At 39.8% G+C, this 18,856-nt stretch overlaps 2 non-coding genes across 2 annotated transcripts; one reads left to right on the top strand and one right to left on the bottom strand.

The window, feature by feature from the left end:
* Positions 1-1,307: 1,307 nt before the first annotated feature.
* On the bottom strand, positions 1,308-1,415 carry LOC148571455 (small nucleolar RNA R71). The gene has a single exon (XR_015880484.1). It is a non-coding gene; the product is annotated as a small nucleolar RNA R71 (small nucleolar RNA).
* Positions 1,416-18,401: 16,986 nt separating this feature from the next.
* Positions 18,402-18,509, top strand: LOC148571454 (small nucleolar RNA R71). Its single transcript, XR_015908288.1, has one exon. It is a non-coding gene; the product is annotated as a small nucleolar RNA R71 (small nucleolar RNA).
* Positions 18,510-18,856: the final 347 nt, after the last annotated feature.

Here is an 18,856-nt window from a genome sequence, read left to right as displayed (position 1 = left end):
CAGCTCCTTTTGGGCCCAATCCAACCCATTTCTGATGCTATTGAACCCAAGGATTGAAGGGGGAATGAACCAAGTAGTCATAGTTTAGTTTTCATCATGTTTTAGGGTAGAATTCTAGAGAGAGGCTCTCTCCTCTCTCTAGATTTTAGGGTAGTTTAGGTTAATCACTCTCAATTTTCTCTTTTAATTCTTGTTTTGATTTAGTTTTCCCTCTTAATTTCTTGTATTACATTTTTGCTCTTTTAGTTTTACTTGTTCATTTCCTTTATTTTGTCCTCTTTTATGTTTATGAACTCTTGTTGGATTTGGATTTTTCTTTAATGAGATTTGATGTTTGATGTTCCTTTAATGTTGATTTGAGTTATTGATTTACTTTTCTTGCAATTGTAGTTGGTAGATTTTACTATTCTTGCCATTTATTATGCTTTCCTTTTATGCCTTCCAAGTATTTGATAAAATGCTTGGAAGGATGTTAGAGTAGATTTTGAGCATTCTTGGCTTGGAAAGAGTGATTAGGTAATCTTGAGTCATGAAAACCCAACTTATGTTGGTGATCTAGAGTTGTTAGCTAGTATTGTTTCCATTGACGCTAATCTTTTGCTAATTTAATTAGTGAGTTGATTAGGACTTATGGAATATTGTTTCCATTGACGCTAATCTTTTGCTAGTTTAATTAGTAAGTTGGTTAGGACTTTTGGATTGAGATTAGCTAGTCTCGTTAGACTTTCTCCCTATTTGTTGGAGTTGACGTAATGAGATAAATTCTTGTTTATATTTGTGATATGATTAATTAGTCTTGTTTGACATTCTCCCGATGTGTGAGTTAACTAAATAAGATGAATTAATCATGCATGACTAGGATAGAAAGCCTATGATCTTAATCCATTGCCATGAATGTCTCTTTTTATTAATTGCTTTCTTTAGTTGCTCTCTTTATTTTTCTTGTCATTTATTTTATTGTCCCTCTTATCAATCAAAACCCCCCCTTACATCCTTCATACCCAATAAGCATACATTTCATTGCAACTCTTTGTGAGACGACCCGGAGTCTAAATACTTCGGTTAATTCTTATTTGGGGTTTGTTATTTGTGACAACTCAAATTTTTTATTGGGAGGATTGTTTGTTGGTGTAGAACTATACTTGCAACGAGAATTCATTTGAGGAAATTCTAAACCACACAAAAGTCTTCTCATCAGAGACAAGGCATCAAAATGGCTATAGTTATTTCCGAAGGAAAGCTTAACCACATGGGAAGATGTAATGAGCAGATTCTTGACAAGATTTTACCTTCCACAAAGAGTAAACAGGCTAAGAACTGAAGTGCATACATTCAGACAGCAGGATGGTGAAACTCTATATGAAGCCTGGGAAAGATTCAAGGACTTGACAAACAAATGCCCCCCTGACATGTTTAATGAGTGGGTGCAAATTTACATCTTCTACGAAGGGCTGAATTGTGAATCAAGGAACGCTGTAGATCACTCATCTGGAGGTTTCCTAAACAAGAAGAAGATCATTGAAGAGGCCATTGATGTTATAGAGACAGTGACTGACAATGAATATTTTTATGCCTCAGATAGAACCAACAACAGGGGAGTCTTGGAATTGAATCAAATGGATGCAATCCTGGCTCAGAACAAGATGATCACTAAGCAACTCGCTGAATTGACCAAGCATATGGAGAAGAATTAGGTTGCAGCTATCCACACTCTACCATCACCTCAAGAGGAGTTGGAGACAGAAGAAGGAGCCAACAGGGAGGAAGCTAATTACCTTGGAAACTCACCTAGGAAAACCAATGATCCATACTCTAAAACCTATAATCCAAGTTGGAGAAACCACCCAAACTTTGGGTGGGGGAACCAACAAAACTAAGGCCAAGATCACAGACCTCATAATTCAACCCAATACAACCACTCCACTCACCAAAACTCCAACTAAAAAGTATACCAGACCACACAAAATACTTATTCACATACATCATACCAAAGCCACAATAATCACTCTCGATACCCCAATTCTAACCAATCAGCACCATATGATGAGGACAGAATAGCCAGGATGGAAGCTATGCTTGAAAACCTTTGCAAAGAGTGTGAAGACCTGAAAAAAATTCCGGGAAGAGGAGAGAGGTATTATGAAAAGTCGAGGGGAGGTTCTTAAGAATCTCAAACTTCAAGTAGGACATCTTTCACAACAATTTCCAAGGCCTACTACTAGTTTCCTAAGTGATACAGAGAAAAATCCATGAGGGGAAATGAAGAAGGTAAGGTGGGAAGAATGCAAGTCAATCAATCTAAGCAGTGAAGAAAGGCTGAAGGAAGAATGCTGCACACACTAAGAGCATGATGAAGGAAAATCAAGGAAGGATGTAAGGGAGATAGAAGAAATGGCTAGCCCTGAACAGAGGAGGGAACAAAAAGAGAAAGAATACCTCGAGCCCTTTGTGCCACAAGCACCATTCCCATAGAAACTCAAGGGAAATGAGGAAGACAAGTCATATTGAAGATTCCTAGACATTTTTGCAACACTCAGTGTCAACATCCCCTTCATCAAAATTCTTCAACAGATGCCAACATACATCAGGTGCATGAAAGAACTGTTGATCAAGAAAGGAACCCTAAAATGGGGACAAATAGTGACAATAAACAAGGAATGCAGTGCCCTCATCAAGAAAGACATACTCATGAAGAAAAAAAATCCAGGGAGTTTTCATATTCCATGGCCATAAGGGAGACAAAAATTGACAGAGAATTCTGCGACATAGGAGCTAGCATAAATGTAATGCCTCTATCTCTTATGAAGAAGTTACAAATCAATGAGCTGAGATCTACGGATGTAATCGTCAAATTGGCAGATAAAACTCAGAAGAAGGCTGAAGGACTAATTGAAAATGTATTGGTGCAAGTAGAAAACTACTTTCTCCCCACTGACTTTGTTGTTCTGGACATGGAGGAAAGCTACCTCCATCCCATTATTCTGGGGAGACTATTTCTAGCTACTGGAAAAGCTCTCATTGATGTAGAACAAGGAGAATTGATATTGAGAATACATGATGAGCAGCTCACTTTCCAAGCCTTCAAACCCGTTCATAAATTTGAGCAAGAGAGCAAGGAATTAAAAGAAGAGCACATTGAGAGCCCCCTGAAGGAGAACAGAAATGAACCACAAGGGCAGCATCTGGAGCTTTCCTTAATGGATAAACAAGAAGCTCAAGAGAAGAAGCAACCAATGGAGTTCAAGGAAGAGCCGAAGCCACAAGAGTTGAGAGGAGCAGCTAGCAATGGACTTCATGACATAACACTCATGGGAGTACCACTGGAAGAAGAAGGAAGAGTTGTGAAGAAATTAACAAGAGGATGGAGAAATAAAAAGATTCCTACAGAGGGTTTTTCCCCTGGAGAGAAAGTGATATCAGCCCATCATCCACCAATCCCACCCCATTTTCCAACCATTCCATCTCAATTACCTCAAGTGTTCACCATTAGAAAGGTCCTCTCCCTAGAGCATATAGAAATCATTAAGGAATCAAGTGGAGACTGCTTCACTGTAAGGGGAGAAGACCTAAGGCATTACAATCCACCATGACAAAGACCAACCGTCAAGCTAGTGACGCTAAAGAAGTGCTTCATGGGAGGCAGCCCATGATTTAGTTTTCCTTGTTTTTAATACTTCAATATGAATAAATGAGTGTTGCTCTAGCATGAATTCAAGACCACTTTGACAATTTTCATGACATTGAGAAGCATATGATCCAATTTTAAGTTTGGTGTGCCTATAGGCACACTGGGATACCTTTCAAAAATAATGATCATAATGCCCGTTTGGCAAGTCTTTCTTGGAATTTATGGCCAAACATTAAGTTTGGTGTTCTATATATTGCAAGAACAAGTCATGAGAGTCAAATTTTCTTGAACTTTGAAAGTCATGAAAGTGCAACCATGGTTATAATTTTTAGTCATGTTTAGAAATAGCAAAATAAAGTTTTTCTCATGATGGTTTAACCAAAAAGTGACACTAATTTCGTTGAGATTTCAATGACAACATTTGGAGGAAGTAACACTTTGAACCATATGACCAAACACTAAGTTTGGTGTCCTCCAAGACTATATAGGGTGGCACCAAAAAGAGTCACAGTTGGTTAAACAAGCATGAGGAATGATAGCCAAGTTTTTAATTTTAAAATATCAATTGTTCTTTTACCACCACCATTAGTACTCACTCATTTTGTCTTGTTATGATAGCTAGGTGCACAGAGAACTATTTCATGAAAGGGACAAGACAAGGAAAGGAAAGGCTAGCATAAAGACAAAAAGGGATCACATGGCTTAAAGGGTGAGTCTGAACATCCTTGGAAGAAGCACTTGGAAGACCGAAGAGATATGCTTCCTGAAGAGGCAACTTTTGTCTTTATCTAACCTTGGATGCACAACGTTAATTCATCATTTGTTCCAATGAATCCTAGCCATCCATTCTTCATTAAAGCTTACTATAAAAAACTTCACTTGAACCGTGCATGTGAACCAAAAACTCACATTTCTTATACTCACATATTCAACGCTTTTGTTCTCTAAAACCAAAGCCTAGAAGCTGTGTTCCTTGTGCAACAAAGTATCCTTGTTCACTTGCTTCATTAACACCAATTTAACTTCAAACACTTTCCCTCCTAGGGTACGTCACACTCACCCATTCTCGTCATAAACCCTTAACCTCAACTTGGCCAACCATCAAGGGAAGCATGGCTTCTTCTTCAAGCTCTAAAAGAAGAAGAGGAAAGGAACCCATGGTTGAAGAAGGTGAAAACAAACATGATCGATGGAAGTTTAGATCATGGTACCATCAAATGCAACTTGGGTGGATGAATGACAAGAAGATATATCCAGAAGTCCCCTTCCAGCTACCTAATGACGGGTGCCTAGAAATGAAAGCCAAAATTAGAAAGAGAAAATGGGAAGAGCTTACCTCACCAATCACCCGGATTAATGCAAATATCATAAGGGAGTTTTATGCTAACACCCCAAGGCTTAATATGAATGAAGCCCCAACTTACAAGAGTTATGTACGAAGAGTGGAAGTGGACTTTAGTCCAAAGACCATCATGAAGGTCTTAGGACTTAGGTCAGCACATTTTGATGAGCCAGGGTACCATGAAAGAGTAAATGGAAACCCAGATTATGATGAAATCGCTAGTGATATCTGTGTGGTGAATGCGGATTGGGAGAGGGATAATCAAGGGAGGCACAAGTACTTGAAAAAGGGAGATCTCATCCCTGAAGCAAAAGGGTGGTATAAGCTGATAAAAAGATCAATTCTTGGCACAGTAAACACCTCGGAAGTCAACAAACAAAGGGCTATCATGCTACACTGCATAATGGTGGGTGGGGAGATAAAAGTCCACGAAATCATTGCAAATGACATCCAAAAGGTTGCAGAGAAAAATTCTGCTAAAGCCTGGCTCTATTACCCAAGCACCATTGTGAGGTTATGCATGAAGGCCAGAGTGCCACTAGAGGATGCGCACCCAACATGGCTATATCCAGGCATGCCTATAACCCTCGAAATAATGACGAATGTCATAGAGGCATAGCAAAGTCAAAGACTACAAAGGAGGAGAAGGAGAGAAAAACCACAGGAAGGAGAAGAGCAACAAGAAGAATAAGAAGAGGAGCAACAATTCTAACCACAAAATAGCATGGACATAGGGCGAATGCAAGAAACAATTGAAAGGCTCTCTGAACAGTACATGAGAGTTCAAGAAAAGCAAGAAGAATTCTATTCACAGTACATGAGAGCTCAACAAAAAGAAGAGGAGCTTCAGCTGAGAATGATGAGTCAATAGAGAGATTATGAGTCAAGATCTCTAGTCATGCAAAGAGAGCAAGATTCACAATTTGAAGAATCTTTCAACCAGCTGGGCCAACTCCAAGTTGATAACATGAGAGCTTTCCAGGAGTTCATGACTCTTCAGGATGCAAAGTATGGAGTTCAAGCTGACTATAACATAAATAGTCAAATCAAGCTCAACTACATTGGGGAACATCTGCATAGCATGGACCCAGCTTTTTCAATTTACGATGAATACTTCAAGGAAAAGAATGCCAGAGAAATAAATAAAGCAATAGGCCTTGAAAACAGAGTAGAGGAGACAATGAAGAAAGCTGAATTTTGGCAAAAGCTAAAGGGCAAAATAAAGGGAGAAAGTAGTAAGCAAGCAAGCGAGAAGAAGAAGAAGAAAGACAAACAAGATAAAAAATAAAAGGTGGACTTGCTCCTTTGTTATTCCATTCCATAAAGAAAGAACATGTTTGTCTTAGTTGATATTCACTTATGGTTTTAGTCATCTTGCATTCCATATGTTTTAATCTTTGCAATAAGTATGCTAGCCTAAGTGTGTGTGCTTTCACTATCACTCGTTAAATGCTTGTCTTGTTTCCTAAGTCTTTTCAATTAAATAAAAGAAATGTTTGAACGAGAAGTGGAATAGTTCTTTTTTAAGCAAGTAGTGAAATAAGTAAGTGGTGGTATATATGTTTGATTGTGTAGTAGCTCACTTATAATGAATAAAGGATAGATTGCTCTCTTTCTAAAGTAAAAATTAGCATGCTGTCTATGAATCATAGCAAATAAAAGTCCTTGGAGAAAAGAAAAATAAATATAAAAAAAAAAAGAGAAGCCAAAGTGGCAGCAAAAACAAAAGAAAGCAATAATAAGGCTAGACACCAATAGCTTGGACCTTAGGACATATGCCTGTGGTGTCTGTGTACTAGGATCTGCTTGGATGATTAGGTTCTATGGAGTGCTTTAACACTTGATAACTTGGGTTAACTAACCCGGGATTATCAACCAAAAGTCCATTATCAAGAGCAACCTAGTTACAAGACATTTAGTAACCCAAAAAGGTGTTGGGCATCAATGTTCTAAGAAGAAATGTGAGCCAAGTGTCTATAGTGAATAATGTGTTGAGCACAAATAAGTTGAGAAATTGCTACAGACATGACACTGAGCTAAAGTTTACAGGAAAAGAAAATGAAGAAAAGTAATTACCAAGGATAAGTAAATAATAAGAGGTCATAGCATTGTGTTAATTGATGCTTGAGGGAGACATTCTATGCTTAAAGATCAATAAGAAGTTAGCTACTGTATTTTCTGCATAAAACCCCATCAACTATGAAATAATGCTTTGCTGATGTGAATACTCCCTTCTGTTTCATTCTTTCGTCATAATAATTCAGTACTTGCTTAGGGACAAGCAAGATTTAAGTTTGGTGTTGTGATGCCAGGGCATCTTAGGCTAGTTTCACTAGCCTTTTTCTTGGTTTTTGATAGATTTTATACACTTTCTTGAGCTATAAGTAAGCAAATTGGGTAAAAATTCATGTATGCCTAGATTCATTCAACCATGAGTAATTTGATGCAATTTCATGAGGATTTATGCTATGATTACTTGTATGCTAAGAATGATAAGAATTCTCATGATTTTAGCAAAGCTTTGATGTATTCATTGGTTGATGATAGGTGAAGGAAAGCATGGAGGAAGGTTGAAGAAGGAGCATGGAAAGGATGAAGGGAAAGCAACATTGGTGGCTAAGTTTGACCACCAACGTTGCTTCAAACGTTGGAAGAGAAACAGAGCACTTATCTGTAACATGGCTGATGTTCACGTTGGAGGTGGCGTTGGGGGTCCAACATTAACCCCAACTTTGTGAGAAAATGATCAATTCTGGAGCTGAAAGATTTTTGAGTGGCGCGTGCACGTCCATGACGTGTACGCATGAAAAAGCAATTTTTGACATCTGCACGGAAGTGTCCATCACGCGTACGCGTAAATGAGTAATTTTGACCCATTTGCGCGGAAGAACACGGTACGCGTACGCGCCATAACCTAACGTTGGAGGTCCAATGTTGCATCAAATGCTGCCTCCAACGTCCGCAATGCCCAGCCCAGAATTGAGATTGGAAAATTTTGAATCGACGCGTACGCATCAGTGACGCGTATGCGCGGATGAAAAAATAAGCAATGGGCGCTGATGGGAAGCAGAAGCTGGTGAATTAAAAATTTATTAAAATGGTTACGTTGCGAGTATAGTTCTTAACTCACCGAAAATCTGTCTATCAATTTAGAAATATGTCACAAAGAGTTTAAATTAAAATTACTGGGAGTTTTAAGTCCCAGGTCGTCTCCCAACGAGTTGCAGAAAAGTGTGCTGTTTTATTAATTAGATGTTCCAAGAAGTTGAGCTAGGTAAATTGGGAATTAAATTGAGGAATTTAAATAATATAAATAAAAGCCTTGACTGGGAATTGATTGGTTGGAATCTCTATCATTGATGGTGTGATTGTAAGATTAATTTATAATTAATGGTTGTTCCGTTTGGTTATCCTTTACTAGGTAAAGGAAAGTCAAACAAGTGGGAATGAGAGATCTGTTCACAAGTTGCAACCCACTTAGTTCAAAGGGATTGGCGTCGGTGACAGGATAGCAATCCAACATTTAACCCGATTACAAATTTTCTTTCAATCCTTCCAACTCAAGAGTTCCTTTTAATCAACTCCCCATCAAGTAAGGGAACTACTCACGCATTATAAATAAAGAATCCATGGCACATGAAAGGAAATTAAAAGAAGACATGATTATTGATATTGAAATTGAATTAAAAAGAAATAATCCTTGCATTAAATAATCATAAAAGTATCTGAATGACAAAATTGAACATAACAAAGAACATGGAAGATTAAAACCAAGTTAAGAGAACAAACTAGAATGATGATGTCTTGATGAGGAAATAACTCTTCTCAATGTTCCAATGCTAAGATCAATTGAAAATTAAAATCCTAAAACTAGAGAGAAAAACCTAAGAGAGTGAAAAACTAGATCTAAAACTACTGAATGAATGAATCCGTTGTTTCTGCATATTCTCTGACTCTAGTCTGCTGTTTCGGGCCGAAAACTGGGCCAGAATAAGGTCCAAAATCGCCCCCAGCGGATTCTACAGATTATGCAGATCGCACATGTCACGCGATCGCGTCGTCCATGCGAACGCGTCGCTAGCGCTTTTTCCTCTCCACGCGTTTGCATCGTCCACGCTACCGCGTCGCCTGTGCTTTCCAATCCGCGCGGCCGCGCAAGCCATGCGGCCGCGTCGCTGCGATTTGCGCTCCTTCGCGCGGTCGCGTGAGCCATGCAACCGCGTCACTTCTCGCTGGTTATCTCCTCAATTTCTTGTGTTCCTTCCATTTTTGCTAGCTTCCTCTCCAATCTCCATCTCATTCATGCCCTATGGGGCCTGAAACACTTGACACACAAATCATGGCATCGAATGGAATAAAGGAGAATTAAAAGTGAATAATTAAAGTCTCTAGGAAGCAATTTTCAAACATGTATTGAATTTAGGAAGGAAATCTAAATGCATGCTAAATTGATGAATAAGTGGGCAAGGATCATGACAAAACCACACAGTTAAACACAATATAAACCATAAAATAGTGGTTTATCAATCTCCCCACAATTAAAAATTATCATGTCCTCATGCTAAATTGAAGGAGACAAGGAAATAAGTATGAACATGCAGAAACTCATGAAATGCAATGCAATCCTACGTATATAAATAAATGCAACTATATGATTATTGTCCACTTGATCAAAAGTAAATAAGCCTTTCAAAACAGTTACAAATCAAATTCCACTAATTCTATCATCATACAATAAAACCGATAAAAGTGCAAGAAGATAGCTTATGAAAGCAGGAATCATGAAAATTCAAGCACTGAACCCTCAGTGATAATGTATGTACGCTCTAATCTCTAGTGTATAGGGTAATCACTCTATTCTTCTCTAGTCATGTTTTCTAACTTTTGTTTTTCTCTTAACCAATCAACAACAGTTAATATACTAATGCAAACATCATGAGGTCTTTTCAGGGTTGTAATGGGGCCAAGGTGCAGGTAAGGATATACATATGGCTAAGTGAGCTTTATAAATTGAATCTTTAATTAACCTAAGCTCTCACCTAATATACATATATTCTATATACTTTTAAATTCATGCTTAGCTACCCATAATTCCCTTTTTTCAACCCATACTCATGTTTCAATTTTGTATTTTGATTCTATCATATGTACATTGATATTTGAATTCTAAATTTAACATTGAGGTAATTTTTGTCCCCTTATTTATTGATTTTTTTTATTAAATAAATAAAGCTTATTATTGCACATAGATTTTTCATTCTCATATATTCACATGAGTAGGTATCCAAATTCCCTTTAAATTTTCATGACACATTCCCTCAACAACTTTTGTTCCCACAATTTCCCATACTTAACTAGCATACACAATTCTATCTTAAGCTAACCAAAGATTCAATTTGGGATATGCAATTATTTTTCAGCTTAAGGTTAGTAATGTGGTAAAATATAGAACAAATGGGGTTTTAAAGGCTCAAAGTGATTAACAAAGGTAATTGAGAAGGGTAGGCTTGATTTGGATAAGTGAGTTTAAACAAATAATGGCCTCAATCATGTGCAAGCATGTAAATATAATAAATATTGGACATATAAGATAAAACAAAATATAGATTACAATCATAGAGAAGTAAACACACAAGAATAAAATGATTATGGTTAAATAATGTAACCATACATAAAGGCTCAAATCTTTCACAGGTTGTGTGTTCTTTAGCTCAAACATCATGTTCCAAATACAACTCAAGCAGATTTATCATAAAAATTTTGAAAAATTAGTGAAATTTTGTTCCAAAGATAGATTTTTAAAAGAATCTTATTGTCTTTTCAATCAAGTAGAACATGCATGCAACTATTCTAACCTATGCAGTTTATTCTATTTTATAAAAGAAAGAAAATCTAACTAAAATATCCTAATTATTGGTGCCAGAGAAGAGAATTTACCTCCGGAAGTCAGGTACTGACCGACCTCCCCACACTTAAGGCTTTGCACCGTCCTCGGTGCCATCTGTCAGGAACAGGGGTGGGCTGGTAGCAATATCTCCACAGTCGGGACCATCATGGCTCCCAGTGCTAGTAAAGGAAGTGGAGTCCGGGGTGTCTGAGTCTCTGAAGCGTCCCTTGAGTAGCTCCTTGAGGTGTTTGAATCGGCGCTCGTTACGGCGCTCTCTCACCTTAGCTTTCAGTTCATGCCGATCCAACCGTTCGATTATCTGGTGGAGCAATTTCTCAGTTGTAGATGCTTGTGGTGTTGAAGAAGGAATATCTTCAACTGGCTCAGTAGGCTGGCTTGTAGTGGCTGCTGAAAGTCTGAGGTATTTCCCGTGAGGGATATATTGATCATCCCGTGGAAGCATGGCTTTGGTGTCCCCAGCTCTGTAGGAGACTCCGGCTGCTGAGACAAGATCTGAGACCAAGGCGGGAAAAGGTAGGTTGCCTGCGATTTGTACATGCTCCATAGCATTCCGCATGTGTCTTGAAAGATTCAGAGGTTGGTCTGTAAGGATGCACCATAGTAGAACAGCCATGTCTGCAGTGAAAGAGGACTCATAAGTGCTCGGAAAGACGTAATGGGACATGATCTGTGCCCATACGCGAGCCTCCAAGGTAAGTGCGGAAGCCAAGATTCCCTTAGGGCGGGTACGGTGGTATCCGTAGATCCAACGGCTGCCAGGTAATGCAATGACTCCGAGAACGGAGTCCCAGTCAAATTGGTATCTCTGGCGCTGAAGAGTGGCTTCTTGAAAAGCGTCCATTCCTGCAGGAATAGGAGGAAGACTCAGAACTTGCTGAATGGCCTCTTCTGTGATGGAGACTTATTTCTGCCGGACATAAACAGACTGCAGGGTTGGTATGTAGAAGTTGGAGTAGAACTCAACTACCCAAGAAAGATTGACCTGCCTTGGCTGTTTCCGTAGGAAACCCCATTGTCTTCGCTCAATTTGCGGCTCAACAAAGGTGGCAATATTGGACGGGAGGATAAGAAGGTATTCATTGTTATAGTTCCTTTCTGCTAGGATAGGGAACATCTGCTCACAGTAGCGATTGAGAAATCGCGCAGAGTCCTTTGCTGGAAAGGCTTTCTCCTTGTCATCAACCTTTATTATCCTCTTAACTCTTTTTGTCGAGGGCTTGACTGTGGTTGAAGAAGGCTCTGCCACTAATGCTCTTTTAGTTCCTCTTCTTGCTGGTGGTTTGGAAGTAGCTTTCTCTTTTCCTTTCTTGGTGGCCATCCTGAAAGAAGGGAAGAGAAAGGGAATTAAATTCCAAGAGATAGAGCAAGGGAGAGGGTATTGTAAGTGATAGTCAATGCACGATAAAGATAAATGGCATTAACACATGGTCCGGATTACATGTGAAAAGCTCATTAATGGAAATATAGCAAGTGCATGTAGGACAAAGGAATGCAAGAGGTTTATTGGCATGCAGGCAAAGACATGAGTAGCGTAGACCAAGCATTACTTTGTAACAAACTATCACGTTTGTATTGACAATTGAATTCAATTAACAATATAATAAGGGAAAGTTGTGAAAAGCAAGCATTGAATAGTATAGTAACATAGAGAAGTACATAATGCTATATGGGTATTTTCACAAACACATGGCGTGCATGTTAAACAAGATATAAAAAGTATGAAATTGAACATGCAAGCAATCCCTTAAAAGTAATAATTGTCAATTGAATTGTAACAAGTCACAAGCATATAATGAGGGATAATGACTCAAAAATTTTCTAACACCATGTAAAAAGGGAAAAGAATGATAAAGAAAAATAGAAGTTTGAAAAGAAAAAGAAAAGAAAAAGAAAATAATAATATATACATAATATAATAAGAATGATAGAAAAGAGAAGAAGGAAGAAAAAGGTAAAACCTTGTTAATGGGGGTGAGAGAGATAGAGAGTGAAAGGTGAGATAGAAGGGGGAAGGGGGGAAGAAGAAAGAAGGAGGGAAAAGAAAAAATTAGGATTTGGAGGAAAGAAAGATAAGATAATTTGGCAATTGAGGTTTAGCAGGGCAGAGCATGCGACGCGGCCGCCTGGGGCACGCGTTCGCGTGGGCACGCGTCAGGGAAGGGGACGCGATCGCGTGAGTGTGCGTCAGAGAATAATTGACGCGGCCGCGTCGGCGACGCGGTCGCGTGACAAGGATTGTGCTTCCAGCACCAATCCAGCACCACTCTCGCACAATATAGCATTGTGCACCCTTTTACGTCGAAAATGCAGGGCACGCGGCCGCGTGAGGCACGCGGTCGCGTGGGAGACCATGATGTCCAAGCGACGCGGTTGCGTGGAGTAATTTGTGCCATTGGCACGACTCCAGCGCTCCTCCTGTGCAACTTTCTGTTTATTTTTTATTTTTCATTACTCCCCCTGCCACGCGGACGCGTCGCTGGTGCGATCACGTCGCGCGGCGAAAGAAAAAAAAATTTTTTTAAAAGAAATATAAAAACATGCATATGAAAGAGCACGGAAGTACTAATAAAGAGAAGAGTTATTAAAGAAGAAAAACTAAAAGTGAAGAAAAGAACGATCATACCGCGGTGGGTTGTCTCCCACCAAGCACTTTGCTTTTACGTCCGTAAGTTGGACGCTCCTATAGCTCAATCTGCTGCGATGTGGGGATCTTCCAGGCGGAAGATCTCAAGCTCCTTATTTTTCTGCACCTTCTCACCATGGTATAGCTTCAGGCGTTGTCCATTAACCTTAATAAGTTCAGAGCTTGAAGGATGGCTTAGGTGATAAACTCCGTACGGTTCAGCCTTCTCTATTCTGTATGGACCTTCCCATTTTGATCTCAACTTACCGGGCATGAGCCTCAGTCGAGATTTGTAAAGGAGAACAAAATCTCCAGGTTGGAACTCTCTCTTCTTGATGTTTTGATCATGCATAGCTTTCATCTTTTCCTTGTATATTCTGGAGTTCTCATAATCTTCCAGGCGAAGGTTCTCCAGTTCCTGCAGTTGCAACTTTCTTTCAGCTCCAGCACTCTCAATTCCCATGTTGTACTCCTTAACTGCCCAGAAGGCTCTGTGTTCTATTTCAACTGGGAGATGGCAAGCTTTTCCATAAACCAAGCGGAAGGGACTCATCCCAACGGGTGTCTTGTATGATGTTCTGTATGCCCACAGTGCATCTTGTAGTCTGGTGCTCCAGTCTTTTCTATGAGACTTTACTATCTTCTGCAAGATACGCTTAATTTCTCTGTTTGACACCTCGGCTTGCCCATTGGTTTAGGGATGGTAAGCTGTTGCAACTTTATGGATTATCCCATCCTTCTTCATCAATCCTGTTAGTCTCCTGTTACAAAAATGGGTGCCTTGATCGCTCACGATCGCTCGTGGTGATCCAAAGCAGCATATAATATGGCTTCTCACAAAGGAAACAATAGTGTTAGCATCATCAGTACGGGTAGGAATTGCTTCCACCCATTTGGAAACATAATCCACAGCTAACAATATATAAAAATATCCACTAGAATTTAGAAATGGACCCATGAAGTCAATGCCCCATACATCAAAAATTTCACAGAAAAGCATATATTGTTGAGGCATCTCATCCCTCCTGGATATGTTACCAAATTTCTGGCATGGGTGACAAGATTTACAAAACTCAGCAGCATCTCTAAAAAGAGTAGGCAACCAGAATCTGCAGTCTAAGATCTTTCTAGCTGTTCTTTAAGGGCCAAAGTGTCCTCCACTCTCAGATGAGTGACAGGCCTCTAAAATGGACTGGAATTCTGATTGAGGTACACATCGTCTAATTATCTGGTCAGCGCCACATCTCCATAAATATGGGTCATCCCATATATAATATTTAGACTCGCTTTTCAGCTTGTCTCTTTGATGTTTAGAGAAATGTGGAGGAAATGTGTGGCTAACTAAATAATTAGCAATAGGTGCGTACCAAGGGACTACCTCAGATACTGCTTGCAGGTTGTCAAAAGGAAAATTATCATCTATAGGAGTAGAATCATCCTTAATATGTTCAAGGCGACTCAAGTGGTCCGCTACTAAATTTTGATTACCACTCCTGTCCTTTATTTCTAAATCAAATTCTTGTAACAGCAGTATCCAACGTATAAGTCTTGGTTTGGATTCCTTTTTAGCTAATAAATACTTTAGAGCTGCATGGTCCGAATACACTACTACTCTAGTACCAAGTAAATAAGCTCGGAATTTATCCAGAGCGAAAACAATAGCAAGTAGCTCTTTCTCAGTAGTAGTATAATTGGACTGGGCAGTGTCTAAAGTCTTAGACGCATAGGCAATAACAAAAGGATCCTTACCTTCACGCTGAGCCAGCGCTGCTCCTACTGCATGGTTGGAAGCATCGCACATGATTTCAAACGGCTGGCTCCAGTCGGGTCCTCTTACAATTGGGGGCTTGAGTTAGAGCAGTCTTCAGCTTATCAAATGCTTGTTTGCAATCTTCACTGAACTCGAACTCAATGTCCTTCTGCAGTAATCTGGATAAGGGAAGTGCCACCTTACTAAAGTCCTTAATAAATCTCCTGTAGAAACCTGCATGGCCAAGGAACGAACGGACTTCCCTCACAGAAGAGGGGTAAGGTAAACTAGAAATAACATTCACCTTTGCTGGGTCTACAGAAATGCCATTATTAGATACCACATGTCCTAATACAATCCCTTGCTTTACCATAAAGTGGCATTTTTCGAAATTCAATACAAGGTTTGTATCAACACATCTATCTAATACTCTAGATAATCCATCTAAGCAAAGGTTAAAAGAATCACCATAAACGCTAAAATCGTCCATAAAAACTTCCATACAGTCCTCAATAAGATCAGAGAAAAGGCTCATCATGCACCTTTGGAAAGTAGCTGGTGCATTGCACAAGCCAAAGGGCATTCTCTTATAAGCATAAGTCCCAAAAGGACATGTAAAAATAGTCTTTTCCTGATCCTCAGGAGCTATATGGATCTGGAAATAACCTGTGTAACCATCTAAAAAGCAATAATGTGATTTACCTGACAGGCGATCCAGCATTTGATCAATGAATGGAAGTGGGTAGTGATCCTTACGGGTAGCTTGGTTGAGACGTCTGTAATCAATGCAGACTCTCCAAGCATTCTGAGCTCTAGTTGCTATGAGCTCTCCATGCTCATTCTTCACGGTAGTGACTCCAGATTTCTTGGGCACCACTTGTACTGGGCTTACCCATTCACTGTCTGAAATGGGGTATATGATACCGGCTTCCAATAATCTGGTCACTTCCTTTTTGACAACTTCCAAGATGGTAGGATTCAATCTTCTTTGTGGTTGATGGACAGGTCTTGCTCCTTCTTCTAAAAATATTCTGTGCTCGCATACCTGAGGGTTAATTCCCACTATGTCTGCCAAACTCCACCCAATTGCCTTCTTATGCTTCCTCAGTACATCAAGTAACTGCTCTTCTTGTTGAGAAGTCAGTTCCCTAGCAATAATAACCGGAAGCTTCTGCTCATCCTCAAGATAAGCATATTTGAGATGTGGAGGGAGAGGTTTCAATTCTAACTTTTGATCATGGGCAGGCTCTGGATTATCTGGGGCTTGCGAAAATGGCGAAGTGTCCTCATTGTCAGTTAAGAGGGTCCCCACACTTGGACCTTGTCCAGTGTGCCTCTCTTCAAACTCTTCTTTTTGAACTTCAGCCACACTTTCGTCTATGACATCACACTGAAAGATAGAACGATCTTCTGGGGGGTTGTCAATGACTCCATTCAGATTGAACATTACTATGCGGCCATCTATTTCAAAGGAGTATGTTCCTGAAAAAGCATCTAATTTGAATTGTGATGTCTTCAGGAATGGTCTTCCAAGTAGGATTGATGATGGATTATCTGAATCATTATGGGGCATCTCCAAGATATAAAAATCAGTGGGAAATGTGAGCCCTTTAATGTTCACCAAAACATCTTCAGCAACTCCAGCCACTGTAATAATGCTTTTATCTGCTAACACAAAACGAGCTGCCGACCTTTTTAAGGGAGGGAGCCTTAAAACATCATATATAGACAAAGGCATTATACTGACACATGCTCCTAAATCACACATGCAATCATAAATTACTACACCACCAATAGTACAACTAACTATGCAAGGACCTGGATCACTACATTTTCAGGTAATCCTCCCATTAAAGCAGATATAGAACTACCTAAAGGAATAGTTTCTAATTCATTAATTTTGTCTTTATGGATACATAAGTCTTTTAGAAATTTTGCATATTTAGGTACCTGCTGAATAACATCAAAAAGGGGAACAGTTACCTCAACCTTTTTGAATATTTCTACCATTTTAGGATCAGGTTCCAGCTGCTTCCTGGGCTTCCTTGCAAGTTGTGGAAATGGAATGGGAGTAGTGTTTTCTTTGGTGCCTGTGCCTTTTTGTGCTTCTTCCTGTGGTTGAGCTATCTCTTCTTCAACTATGTCCTGTATATCCTCTTCCTCTTCAACATCTTCGATTTCCACCACCTCTTTAGCTGAGGCGTATTCTGGTGAGCTTGGTTCCTCCTGATTCCTCTCCTGCAGTGTGGTTCCGGATCTCAGGGTGATGGCATTAATGCCTCCTTTTGGATTGGGTAATGGTTGAGAGGGGATTCCAGTGGTGCTTGAAGGTTGGTTACTGGAATTTTGTGCTGAACTAAGCTGTGACATAAAAGCTTGCAGAGTAGAGGTGAAACCATTCAGACTGGCGTTAATATTGTTCACGATGGTATTTTCTATGGCCAATTGTCTTTTCTCAAAAGCTTGTAATAAATCTTCATTAGAAGATACAGAAGAATGAGTAAATTGAGAGGTTTGCTGCTGATTGTTCGGTGGTCCTTGGTTTTGCCTCAAGTGAGGTGCTCGGTAAGGTTGATTTTGCTGCTTGTTGTTGTTATTATTCCACCTCTGATTTCCCTGATTATCTATGCCTCCCCTATTATTGTTGTCCCTCCAATTCTGGTTTGAATTGTCCTGCCATCCATGGTTATTATTTCCACTTTGATTGTACCCTTGGTTGGGGCGGTCATAGAAGTTGTGAGTGGATGCCACCATGTTGTCTTCTTGTTGGAGCTGCGGGCATTCATCAGTGTAATGACTGTAATCAGCACAAATTCCGCAAATTCTTTGTGGGACTAGTTGTTGGTTTTGCTGCGGTTGAGTTTGCTGAGCTTGTTGATTCAACTGCATCTGCTTCAGCAGGTTGGTCATCTCACAGATGCTTTGATTTAGAGCAGCAGTCTCTATGCCAGAAGATACTTCTGCAATGGCCCTTGAACGGCCTTTCTTCTGTCTGTGGTTCCGAGTAGATTCAGCTAAATCACTGATCAATTGCCAAACTTCATCAGTGGTCTTGTACTTCTTCATAGACCCATTGCTGGCACTTTCCAATGTGGTCTTATCCTGGGGCCTCATTCCTTGTGTGACATAGCTGAGTAGCACGATCTTGTCAATCATGTGGTGGGGGCATGCTTCCAGAAGATTATTGAAGCGCTCCCAGCATTCAAAGAGAGTCTCATTGTCATCCTGAACAATTGTAGAGATATCCTTCCTTAGTTTATCAGTAACTTCAGATGGAAAGAATTTCTCCAGAAACTCCTTTCTGAGTGTATCCCAGTTGGATACATTTGCTAAAGGTTGAGTGTAGTACCACTCTCTTGCTTTTCCCTCAAGAGAGAACGGAAAAGCTTTCAGCAGAATTGAAGTTTCATCAGTGCCATCACGCCTGACAGTAGAACAGGCTGCTTGGAAATCTCTCAAGTGCTTGATAGGCTCTTGAGCAGGTAGGCCATGAAACTTGGGCATCAAATTTAGCAGTGCAGTCTTTATTTCAAAATCCATAGCTACCGCTGGATGATGCGCTTGAAATGGTTGCATTGTAAAATCAGGAGCTCCTTCCTCCTGAA

This window comes from Arachis ipaensis, chromosome B3 (assembly GCF_059453495.1).
Source record: "Arachis ipaensis isolate K30076 ecotype BB chromosome B3, ASM5945349v1, whole genome shotgun sequence".
Lineage (NCBI taxonomy): Eukaryota > Viridiplantae > Streptophyta > Magnoliopsida > Fabales > Fabaceae > Arachis > Arachis ipaensis.
This window is presented reverse-complemented; position numbering and strand designations above follow the sequence as displayed.